The sequence below is a fragment of the Trachypithecus francoisi genome, unplaced genomic scaffold (genome assembly GCF_009764315.1).
Source record: "Trachypithecus francoisi isolate TF-2019V2 unplaced genomic scaffold, Tfra_2.0 Lachesis_group16, whole genome shotgun sequence".
Lineage (NCBI taxonomy): Eukaryota > Metazoa > Chordata > Mammalia > Primates > Cercopithecidae > Trachypithecus > Trachypithecus francoisi.
In genome coordinates this window covers 79094499-79106366 of record NW_022681461.1, presented here as the reverse complement: position 1 = coordinate 79106366, position 11868 = coordinate 79094499, and positions in this window count along the sequence as shown.

Genomic DNA, 11868 nt, shown 5'->3' with positions numbered 1-11868 from the left:
TCCAGGGCATCAGTTACCATCCGTTTATTAACAGCTCTCCAATTTCTAGCTCCAGCCCAAGATCTCTTCCCTGATCTTCAGAATGAGATAGCAAAATACCTCAAGGGATGATCCCACAAGCATCTCCAACTCAACATCCCTAATCCTGAGCTCAGGATCCCCACTGCAGCCTCCCTCCTCTAAAACCAGTGATCTCTCTCATTCCCCATCTCAGCAAATGGCATCACCATCCAGCAGTTGCATAGGCAGATTTCTGCCCATTGTCTGTTCTCCCTCACACTCCACACCCAATCAGCAAGCCCTATGAATTCTTTCTTCCACGCCTTTTTCTGCAGGTCCACTCCCTCATTCCCACTGTCAATTCCTTAGCTTAAGCTACCACTATTCCATGGGCTACAGCAACAGCCTCTTTCATTTGTGCTCCCTCCAGGCTCAAAAAGATGGCCAGTGCTGGGCATGGTGGTGCATATCTGTAATCCCAGCTACTCAGGAGACTGAGGCAGAAGGATCACTTGACCCCAGGAGTTCGAGGCCAGCCTGGGCAATGTAGCAAGACCCCATCTCTCAAAACAACAAAAAAACCCCTCAAACTGATAACATCACTTGCATATTTAAAAACCTTATGCTGCAATACACTTTTCTCCTCAGTATCTTGTGTTCCTTCTTTTTTTCCTTTATTTTTATTTTATTTTATTTTTTTAAGAGAGGACCTCTCTCTGTGCTGGTGTTCAGTGGCACAATTACAGCTTACTGCAGCCTCAACCTCCAAGCTTAAGTGATCCTTCCACCTCAGCCTCCAGAATAGCTGGGGCCACAGGTGCATCCCACCACACCCAGCTCATTTTTTAAAGTTTTTGTAGTTAGGGGTCTCACCACATTGCCCAGGCAGGTCTCAAACTCGGCTCAGGTAATCCCCTTGCCCTGGCTTCTCAAAATGCTGGGATTACAGGCATGAGCCACTCTGCCCATCCCTTTTCTTTTTACAAAAATAATCCTTATTTCTCATAACATTATTTTTCCCTGACATCAAGGGTTGTGTCTTTCTTATTCACCACAGTATATCCCCATGATAAGCAGCTGTTAGCCACAGAGAAGGAGCTCAGGAACCATCCACAGCCATGAAAGAACAAGTAGGAGTTCGTCTTGTTAGCTGACATTTCTCCCGATGGTCTAAAATGTCTTCAGGGACAGAGAATGGAGCACTTCAAATATCAAACGGGCAGAACTTAAATAAGCCTACCTGGAGTATGACATGCAAGCCTTTCACGAATGTGCCTCTCCAGGCTTAGCTCTGCCAAATCCCACCCTTTTCTCTCACCTCCATTACTGCTCTCTGTGCTGCAAGTGGCCAGAACTGTCCTCTCCAGTCCCCAAACACCCCATGCCCATTCATACGCTCATTCATATCACCATTGCTTTTGCACATATGTTCCTCTGCCTTTTCCTTCCTTCTCCACCTGGGTAAATTCTGTTCATCTTCAGTGGCCACTTCTTTGACTGCCCCAGGTAAAGATAGTTGCTCCTGTCTTGCATTAGTCAGTTCAGGCTGCCATTAAAAAAACACCATAGACTGGGTGGCTTAAACAACAGACTTCTGGAGGCTGAAGTCCAAGATCAGGGTGCCAGCATGGTCAGGTTCTGGTGAAGCCTCTCTGCCTGGGTTGCAGGTGGCTACCTTCTCTCTGTGTCCTCACATAGTGGTGGGAAAGAGAGAAAGCTCTCTGGTCTCTTCTTTTAAGGGCGCTCATCTATGAGGACTCTACCCTTATGACCTCATTTAAATCTGATTAATCTCCAAAGCCCTCACCTGCAAATAACATCCTATTAGGGGTTAGGGTTTCAATATATGAATTTTCAGGGGGATATAAACATTCTCACTCCATAAATCTCTTTATCCTGACTTCCTGCTTTACTATGTATAATCATTATAATGACTACAAATATGAAGCACTTACTCTGTGCTTCATCTTTTTTATTTCATTCAATTCTCACTCCTAAGAGGGTAGGTCATTGATATGGCTTGAATATTTGTTCCTCCAAATCTCAGGTTAAAATGTGATCCTCGGTGTTGGAGGTGGGACTGAATGGGAGGTCTTTGGGTCACCAGGGCAGATCACTCATGAATGGCTTGGTGCCCTCCTGGTGGTAACATGATAATGAGTGAGTTCTTGCTCTATTAGTTTATGCAAAATCTGGTTGTTAAAAAGAGGCTGGCACATCCTCCCCTCTCTCTTGCTCCTTCTCTTGCCACATGACAGGCCCTCCCCCACCTTCACCTTCTGCTGTGATTGAAAGCTTCCTGTGGCCCTCACCAGAAGCAGATACTGGCACTATATTTCTTGAATGGCCTGCAGAGCCGTGAGCCAAATAAACCTCTTTACAAATAGTCCAGCCTTGAGTATTCCTTCATATCAACATTAAATGGACTAGTAATACAGTACTTTTGTCCCTATCTCAGAAATGAGGAAAAAGTCACAGAGTAGATAGACCATTTGCCCAAAGTCTTACAACCACCAAGTGGTGGCCCTATCCAAACCTGGAATCAGGGGCTCCTGACCCCAAAACCGAAGTCTAACCACTCTCTCGTATTGCCTAGAGCAGGAGTTGGTGAATGTTTTCTGCAAAGGGCCAAATAGTAAATATTTTAGGCTTTGCAGGGCATATGTTCTCTATCATAACTACTCAGCTCTGCCATTATAGCACAAAAGCAGCCATAGAAAATATATAAATGAATGAGCATGGCCTTGTTCCAATAAAACTTTATTTATGGACTCTGAAATTTGAATTTCATATAGTTTTCATGTGTCACAAAATAGTCTTCTTTTGATTTTTTTCCCAACCATTTAAAAATGTAAAAACCAATCTTAGCTCACAGGCTGTACAAAAACACATAGCATGCTGATCCCTGGCCTAAACAACTACATTGAACTTAGAATAGTAATTAGTTTTTAAACATATCTCTCTTCTCCAATTCCCCCTGACCTTCTCAAGCAGGAGCCTGCAGTACTCATTCTGTTTCTCCAACAGCCCACTTAACATTTTCTTCTTCAGGGTCTTTTCATACAAGATAGGGCTGCTTCCTTACCACCTTCACGTCCTTGTCCTTCTCAGCGAGGTTGGCCCTGGCCACACTATCTAAAACTGTAGCAGCCTCCTCTATAATTCATGCCCTTTATCCTGTTTTATCTTTCTCCTTTGTACTTCTCAAGCACGTAATTTTATAATCAAGCACGTAGTTTTTCCATTTATCTTGTTTAGTGTCCCCAGTAGAATGTTAGTTACTTGCAGGCAAGCACTTCCCTTTTGTATAGTGCTGTAAACCCAGAACCTAGAAGGGTATGTAGTGCATAGTAAGAGCAAAATAGATATTTTCTTAAGGAATCATTCACTCACCTAAGTCATTTTAAAAATCCAGCACAGAGTAGATTCTCAAAATTAAAAGCTTAGGCTGGGCACGATGGCTCAATGCCAGTAATCCCAGCATTTTGAGAGGACGAAGTGGGCAGATCACTTGAGGTCAGGAGTTCCAGACCAGCCTGGCCAACATGGTGAAACCCCACCTCTAGTAAAGATACAAAAATTAGCCAGGCATGGTGGCGGGCACAGGTAATCCCAGCTACTCAGGAGGCTGAGGTAGGAGAATCTCTTGAACCCAGGAGGCGGAGTTTGCAGTGAGCCGAGATCGCGCCTCTGCACTCCAGCCTGGTGACAGAGCAAGACTCAGTCTCAAAAAACAAAAACAATTAAAAGCTTAAATGAACAGCTAGATGAGGTATGGATCATGTTTCCTCCCAAGATCTTATGCTTTTGGGTTTGTAGAAAATCTCTCATTTTCTATGGAGTATGTAGAGGGCAGAAACGGGCCCTTGCTTTGTCTCTCTGGTCTCCCCGTTAGGTGCTGATCTGCACTGGGGTTTCTTGGAGGTGTGAACTCCTGACCCTGCTCCTTCTGGAATGCTGGGCTGAGGAGTATCTCAGGGAGGAGGCAGAACGTGACTAGGGCAAGGGGATCAGCCTCAGACGGGAGCAGCAGATGGAGCCGGGGACAGCTTGGTGAGGAAGGCCTGGAATCCTGGCAGGAAAGACAAAAGGTGCGTGCCAGGGTTCCCGGGCAGGCTGGCAGAGTAGGACTGGCTTCTTGTTAAGTTAATTGAGGTAATTTTTGCTGCCACCTTTTGGATAGTAACAAAATTCTCTTTCCACCAGCCACTGATCATATCTCTGCCTCCTGCCACATTTCATTGTACAGACAGTGCACTAAATTTAGCTACATTTATTTAGCTGTTCCTTAAAACTTTGTCACTTAAAAAATAATTATAGGATTTCTCTGACAGACTGCAATACACAGAGTGCACCAAATTACAGGTATAATTTGGAGATCCAACTGGGATCACCAAATAAAATTGACAGCAGCGGCCTAATTCCAGAATAATCCATGTGGCACTGGAGAGGATTTGTTCCTTAGGCCCCTCTCCTTAATCTGTGTATTGAGCCTAAAGGTCAAAGAAACCAAAGCAAAATAAAGGAAGTGGCCTTTAGGCCAAGGTATGGACCCCAGGGAAGTCCAGCCTTCCTTCTGCTTGGCAGAACTGGGCAGACGACCAGGCCCCAGACGTGCTCTCCCCGAGTGCAAAGAAATTTAACTTCCATCCTTCCACCCAGTGAAGAGCCTGACAAGGTGAGCTCTAGGAGAGAAGGGCTTCATTAATTTTTAAAATTTTCCTTTGCATTTTCTGTGTTTGTGAACTATGGAAACCAAAGTTTGGCTCCCAAGGAAAAACTGATGCTCAGGAGGAAAACAGCAGGTCCTTCTGGGAAGTGAAGATGCCACTCGGCAGAGCCTGAGTGGACATAAAGCCACAGAGTGATGGATAATTTTGTTACCGATTCGTTTCACAAGCGGTGCCGAGATCCTGCTGAGCTGCTGCTTTTGTACAGACCCTGAGGACACAAGCCAAGCAGAAAAGTAAGGGAGGCCTATTCAGCCTAAAACCTTCTACAGATGCTACAGAAGGGCCCTAGAGGGGCAGAGAGAGCCAGGGTTGGCGTCATGCTTGGGGGAGCAGCTGGGCACAGATGCCAGGAACTGGCAAGGAGGATGGTGCCGCTGTGCTGGTGATTTTTGATGTCTGTGGATTTCCCCCTCTCTAAATCAAGCTCTGTTCTTCTCAGATACTTCATTGTGGCTTTCAGGTAGGAATAAAGAGCTCTCTGGCAAGGGATATCTCCCTGGGGAGCTGGGTGGAGTCCAGAGCATCCCTTCAGAAGTTAGCACTTCAGAGGTTGATTCTGGAACAACTGGTGACCAGAAGCACTGCCAGCATTAATATAGAGAGATAGTCCAGTTGGAAGGAATCTTTCTGATTTTTCTGTTTCAAGATCTGGGTTGTTAGCATTGCTAACTCAAGCCCAAGAGCAGTTAAGTGACTTGTCACAGGCCGAAGAGCAAGGCTGGGGACAAGTCTTGAAACCAGTTCTCCTGTCTCTCAGTCCAGGGCTACCATTTTCAAAGCAACTCCTGGCTAGTAGAAAGAGCACCAGCTTTGGAGCCAGATGATTTTGAATTTGAATCCAGGCCCTGGCACACACCAATTCTGAGGCCTAAGTAAATCTCTCAAAGCTACTGTTTCCTCATCTGTAAAACGGAGACAGTCATTTCCTGCTGGACCTCCTGTATTGTGTGGTTAAAAAATGATCCAGCTTGGGTGAAAGTGCTTTGCAAGTTGTAAGGCGCTGAATGAATATCACTCATTGTCATATTGCCGTCTGTAACTGAGATCCCAAAGGAGCCCAACTTTCCAACAGGAGCCCTAAACGGAACAGCAGAACAGTGTCCCCAGAGCACCTAGAAGGCAGGAAGCAGGCCTCAGCACCACCCCACTGTCCATCCTTCCCTCTGTCCACTTCCTCTCTCCCACTGGGCCTGAGAAGAGTGAGCTGCAAATCTTTCCATATTGCACAGTAGCTCTGAGTCCCTGGCTATGCCATAGCCATGAGGAAAATTCAGGGCATTTGGCTAGTTCTTTCCTGCTGGTGTGAACATCTCAATTCTCAGCCTCTGCCTTGTTTCCCAAGGCCTTTGGGTATGTAGAGGACCCTGTTCTTGGGTCACCCATCTCCCATGGAACCAGAGGCTACCCCGTAGTCTGGAAGTGGTAACAGCAAATTTTTAGGACCACAGACTGGGATGGCTAATAGCTGGCAGCTGGCCCTGGCCTCTGATCATTTCTTCTGCAAAGCCTCTGACCAGAACCAGCAGCCCAGATTTCTGCAGCTCACCTGCAGGACCCTACACAGTCACAAACCCTGCTAGTACCTAGGGAGGCAGAGGACAGACTTGAGCTGCCACTGCAGATAGCCTAACTAGTGACCATCTCTGAGTGTAACCTCCTGCACTAACTAATGCACAATATTAGTATCCGCTGAGTACCTGCTCTATGTTAGGGACTTCCCCATGCACTATTGACTTGGTCTTCTAATACCTAAGTAAGAAACAACTGCCCCTATTACACAAAGGAAATGAGAGTCCAGAAAGGTTGTAAGATTTGCCCAAGGTCATGCTGCTAACAACATTAATAAAGCAATAATGAGTGCTTTCAACTGTGGATTTTCTCACCAGCCCCTGCAATAACCTGGAGAGTGTTAGAACACTCCCTGTCTTGTAGATGAGAAGGCTGGGTATAGAAGAAGCTAATGACTTGCCCACTCATGGTAGATAGCAAATTAGCATTGATCTGTAGTCAAATCCATGCCCCACTTATGTGGTTTCCAACTCACATGGACTGGTGCTGGATTTAGACCCAGTGTTTCTGATGCTAACCCCAGTGTTCATGCCCCAAACCCGGGCATTTGGAATTCTCGCTGCAGAATCACCAGAGAATCACCAAGGCAGCCTTTTCCAAGGGTAGGTTCTCAGATTCCACCTTTGAAGACTGTTTCAGCAGATCTGTAAGGGCCTATGTGGCTGTGTGTATAACACACACCACAGGTACTTGCAGTGCTTGAAAAGCACAAGGTTCTACTGCAGCTTCCCTAACTGCCAAGGTTTCTAACGGCAAACCCTGCCTCATCAGTTTCCATCTTCCATCCTCAAATTACAGCATCACCACAACTGGCTCTGTCCTTGCCTCCATCACTGACAACCGGCCTTCACTGTAAGTCCAGGGGCCGCTTTCAGATGCTTACCTCAATTGGCTTCTCAGTGGCCACCAACGTCTGTGACCACTCCTCATTCATGATTCTCCATAACATCCCTTTTCTCTTGGTTTTCCTCCCATACCACTCTAGCCTCTTCTTTTAATTAAGTCTCCTAACTGACTTCTGGCCTCATTCTGTCTCTCCCCAGGACTTTGCGTTCAGCCACATTCTTTTGGCATTTTCCTTGCCCTGGGTAACCTTATCCACCCCATGGCTTCAATTGCTCCCTCTGTGTGGATAATGCATATCACCTACCCAGAGCTCCCTGAGATCCCCAAGCCTTTTGATAGTGTCCACCTGGCTATCTCACAAAGCACCTCAAATGCAGCATGTCTGTAACGGATCACAGAGTCTTCTCTGGCTACTACTGCTGTCTCATCTCTGTGAAGGATCACTCATAGGTCACTGAAGGCAGAGACCTGGTGGTTTATGTTGGGGGGTGTTTCCTCAACCCCTCCTGCATCAAGTTATTACCGAATGCCAGATATTCTAGCTCCTAACTTCCCAAGAAGCACCCACGGGTCCCCATCTACATGGCCTCTGTCCCAGTTCTTTCTCTTCAGGGCCCTGACGAATCCCTTTAGTGTCTTTCTGACCAGGTTCTTACCCACCCAACGCACTCTCCTCCCAGCAGCCAGGCCACATGCCTACTGAAAACCATAAAGTCTTTCCCTATTGCTTCGGGGTAAAATCCCAGTCTTTTATCTCCTGCCCAAAGCACTTCCTGAGGGGGCCAGACTTTCCTTTCCAGCCACATCCCCTGCAACTCCCCATCAAACAGTTCTATCTGTGCTCCAGGCACTTAGACCTGCACACAGTTCTGGGAAAGCTTCAGGGTCTTTTGATATATTTGCACATGCTGTTCTCTCTGGCAGGAAGAGACTTCGCTGACTTCTGCGCTTAACACTATCTCCTTTTCCACTGTTCATCCTTCAAGTCTCCCTCAGGAGCCACCACCTCCAGAAGCCCTCCCTGACCACTGGGTTTAGGCAGGTACCCCTCCCTTGCCTGCCCACAGCAACCTGTGACCCCTCTTTCCCAGAGTTTACCACCAACCGTGAACCATCTCTACCTCTCCCAGTGGAACACCAGCGACTTCCCATTTTGTTCATCTCTATCTGTCTGGAACACAGGTCAGTACAAGTGGCACTTAATACATGTCTGTGGCCTAATAATGATGAAAATAATAACATGTGCCAAACATTTATTGAGGACTTAGACTGCCAGGCACCATATTAATTATGGGCATTGTATCACTTAACCCATACAACAACCCTATAAGGGAACTCTAATTCTCATTCCCATTTTATAGATGAGGAAACTGAGGTGGGGGATGTTAGTTAATTGACCCAAGGTGACACATTTAGTAAGTGATAGAGTGGGGACCAGAGCCCCGTCAAATTAATGAACAAAGGAGGAAATGGTGACTCTGGCTCGACCCTCTGCTCAAAATTGAGATAGGACCACATTTCAGTAGTAATATTTAACCATGTCATCCTGAGTAAAAGGCACTGGGAAATCAACTCCGAATTCACTGTGGGAAAGAGAAGACCTTTAGCTTTTTAAAACTAACCAGCCATCCCGCAACCCTGAGAACCTGAAGTAAGCATTCCTAAGAAATTCCTAAGAAAAACATGTGTGAGGTTTTCCTCCTGAGTCTCCCTTCCCCTGACGCCTCCCTCTCCCTGCTCCTGCACTGGCCACTGAATAATGCGCAGTTCCACCTTGCTTCCCCAGCAGCCAGAGGGGCCATCTGCAGAGAACCACAAACTCCATCTCTTCAATTATCCCCAATTCCCAGCTGCGCCGGGAACACACGAGGACAGAAAAATGGCTTGAAATCTGTATGCAGGAGAGGTTGGGAAGGTTGAAGAGAGCAATTTTTGTTTCACATCATTCCTTTGTATAATGTTGTATCCTTCTGACAAGTCCCCATAATACATCTTAACTTCACCAATTGCTGCCTTAAGAGAAAACAGTGAAGACCTATCTTTAATGTCAAAGGAACAATGGGCGTCCTTCCAGAGGAGGAAAATGACTTGCTTTGAAAGAGTTGAAGAAGAAAAGTGCAAAATGTTCCAGCTTAACATGAAGGGGGAGAAAGTCAGCAGCTGTGTATTGCCACGTCCGCTCCCCGGCTGCACGACTAGGGCGGCCCTGCCAGCCTCATCTGTCTGTTGGACCCACAAGCAGAGGAGGGCGCCTCTTAGCTTGGGTAGGGGCAGATAGCCGGTGTTTATTCCTAGGGAAAGTCGGGCCAGCTCCTCTCGGCCCAGGTGTGCCTGTGGGTGTGTATACCTGGATGTAGAGTTGCTGCAGTTCCCACTCATTGAAATCTGCTTTCCCTTCAAAGACAAAGACCTGAATACTTAAGTAGCATGCCTGGGAACTTCAGCCACTGGTGGTGGTTCTTCCTCCGGAGCACTCTGTTTGCATCTGATTTTCTCCACATGTGGCCGCTCTCCACTAGGCATTGAGATGCAGCTAGATTTTTTTTTATTTTATTTTTTTTAATTATACTTTATGTTCTAGGGTACATGTGCATGACGTGCAGGTTTGTTACATATGTATACATGTGCCATGTTGGTGTGCTGTACCCATCAACTCGTCATTTACATTAGGTATATCTCCTAATGCTATCCCTCCCCGCTCCTCCCACCCCACAACAGGCCCCGGTGTGTGATGTTCCCCTTCCTATGTCCAAGTGTTCTCATTGTTCAATTCCGACCTATGAGTGAGAACATGTGGTGTTTGGTTTTCTGTTCTTGCGACAGTTTGCTGAGAATGATGGTTTCCAGCGAGATGCAGATAGATTCTAACCAACCTTGGCACAAACGCTCAGTGGACTAAAGACTATTTAGGTCCACCTCATTAGACTTTTCCCTATAGGTTGGGAACTTCTTCGGCCACCTTTCAGTTTCAGATTTGGCACTGCCACATCAAGCTTCTTGCAATTTTCTGATTGTACAATTTCATGCATTCCTTTTCTGTGCCTTTTGCACATGCTGTTCCCTTTGTCTGAAATTCCCCTGGGAAGTCCTGTTCATTCTTTAAGACAGCTCAAATATTTCCTCCTTCTGGAGGCCTATGTGACCTTTTAAGTGAGTTTATTACCCCCCTCCTTTGGGTGCCAGGCTACTTCTGCAATAGCAAACATTACCCTGAATGAAATTTTCGAAACAATGATGATTGTTTCGGGAGCAGGGACGTTCTTTATTCATATAGAGATAGAGGTAGATATAGATACAGATATATGTCCACACTTTGGACCTAGCTCAGTGCTAGGCACATCATATGTGCACAATAACTCCTTTTTGGATGAGAGGATCTAAACCTGAGGTCCTTAATCCTGGCTAAAAATTAGATTTACCTGGGAGATTATATATAATGTATCTCAATAACAGGTTCCTACCCTAAACCAAATTAATCAGAATCTCTGGAGGGCTATGTAACTTGCAATTGAATCACCTGGGGGGCTCATTAAACACACATGGCTGAGCTCCACACACACCCACCCCCCCCCAGAGTTTCTAATTCAGTTGGTCTGAAGTGGGCCCTAGAATTTGCATTTCTAACAAGTTCCGAGGTGATGTGGATGATGGGGGCATCTGAGGACCACACTTTGAGAACCACTATCTAGGCCCAGTACTTTCCTACTTATCCATTTCAATCAGCTTGAACCAGCTGAGACCCTAGGGCATCTCCTGAAGTGGGCTAAGTGCTGTCAGTTTGAGTCAGGGTTCCCTGCTTGCCCTCAAAAGGCTTCAAAGCAGCTTCCCAAATTTCAATGTGCATAAAAATCCCCTGGAATCTGTTAACCTACTGAACCTAATTCAGTAGGTCTGAGGTTGGCCTGAGATTCTGCACTTGTAACAAGCTCCTAAGTAATGTCTACATTCTAGAGCAGGAGCTGGCAAACTTTTTCTGTAAAGGGTAAGATACTAAATATCGTCGGCTTTATTGGCCACAGAGTCTCTGTGGCAATTACTCAATTCTGCATTATAACCTGAAAGCAATCACAAACAATACAAAAGTGAATGGGCATTTCAAAACTTTATTTACAAAAACAGGTGGGAAAGACAGGATTTTTCTCATGGATCATAGTTTGCTGAGTCTTCTAGAGACTTGAAAGAGCAAAACATATTGCATTGGCCAAGACAAAGTGAGGTGCAGGTAGCTGAAGAGGAGGGAAGAAGAAGAAATGAGTTGGGTTTGGGGATAAAAAGTGATTTAAGCTCTGAGTAGAGGAAGGAAAGGAGGGGAGGACATTGTGGGCAGGTGCACAGAGGGGAGATTGAGAGCCTTCTAGCTACAATGGTAAGACCAGAATGTGTGTAATTAGACTGTATTAGCCTCAAAGTGACCCACTTAACTCTCCCCTTACCCCTTTCCTGCACCAAATTAATAGACATTTATCAGAACAGCCTGTTTCAGGAAGTAAAAGATCAGGGGCCAAGCAGCAGGTAAGTGTGTTGGGGAGAGGGGTCCCTGAATCTTTTATTTCTTTTGCCATTGTTGAGTTCCAGGGTCCAATAGTAGAAGCAGCATCAATGAAGAGTCCTAAGACTTTGGACTCATTATTATGTGTTCAGCATTGTTCTAGTGCCTTCGATTGTTAAATTTAATACTACCAACTCTGTGTGGTATGTACTATTAACCCCATATTAGAGG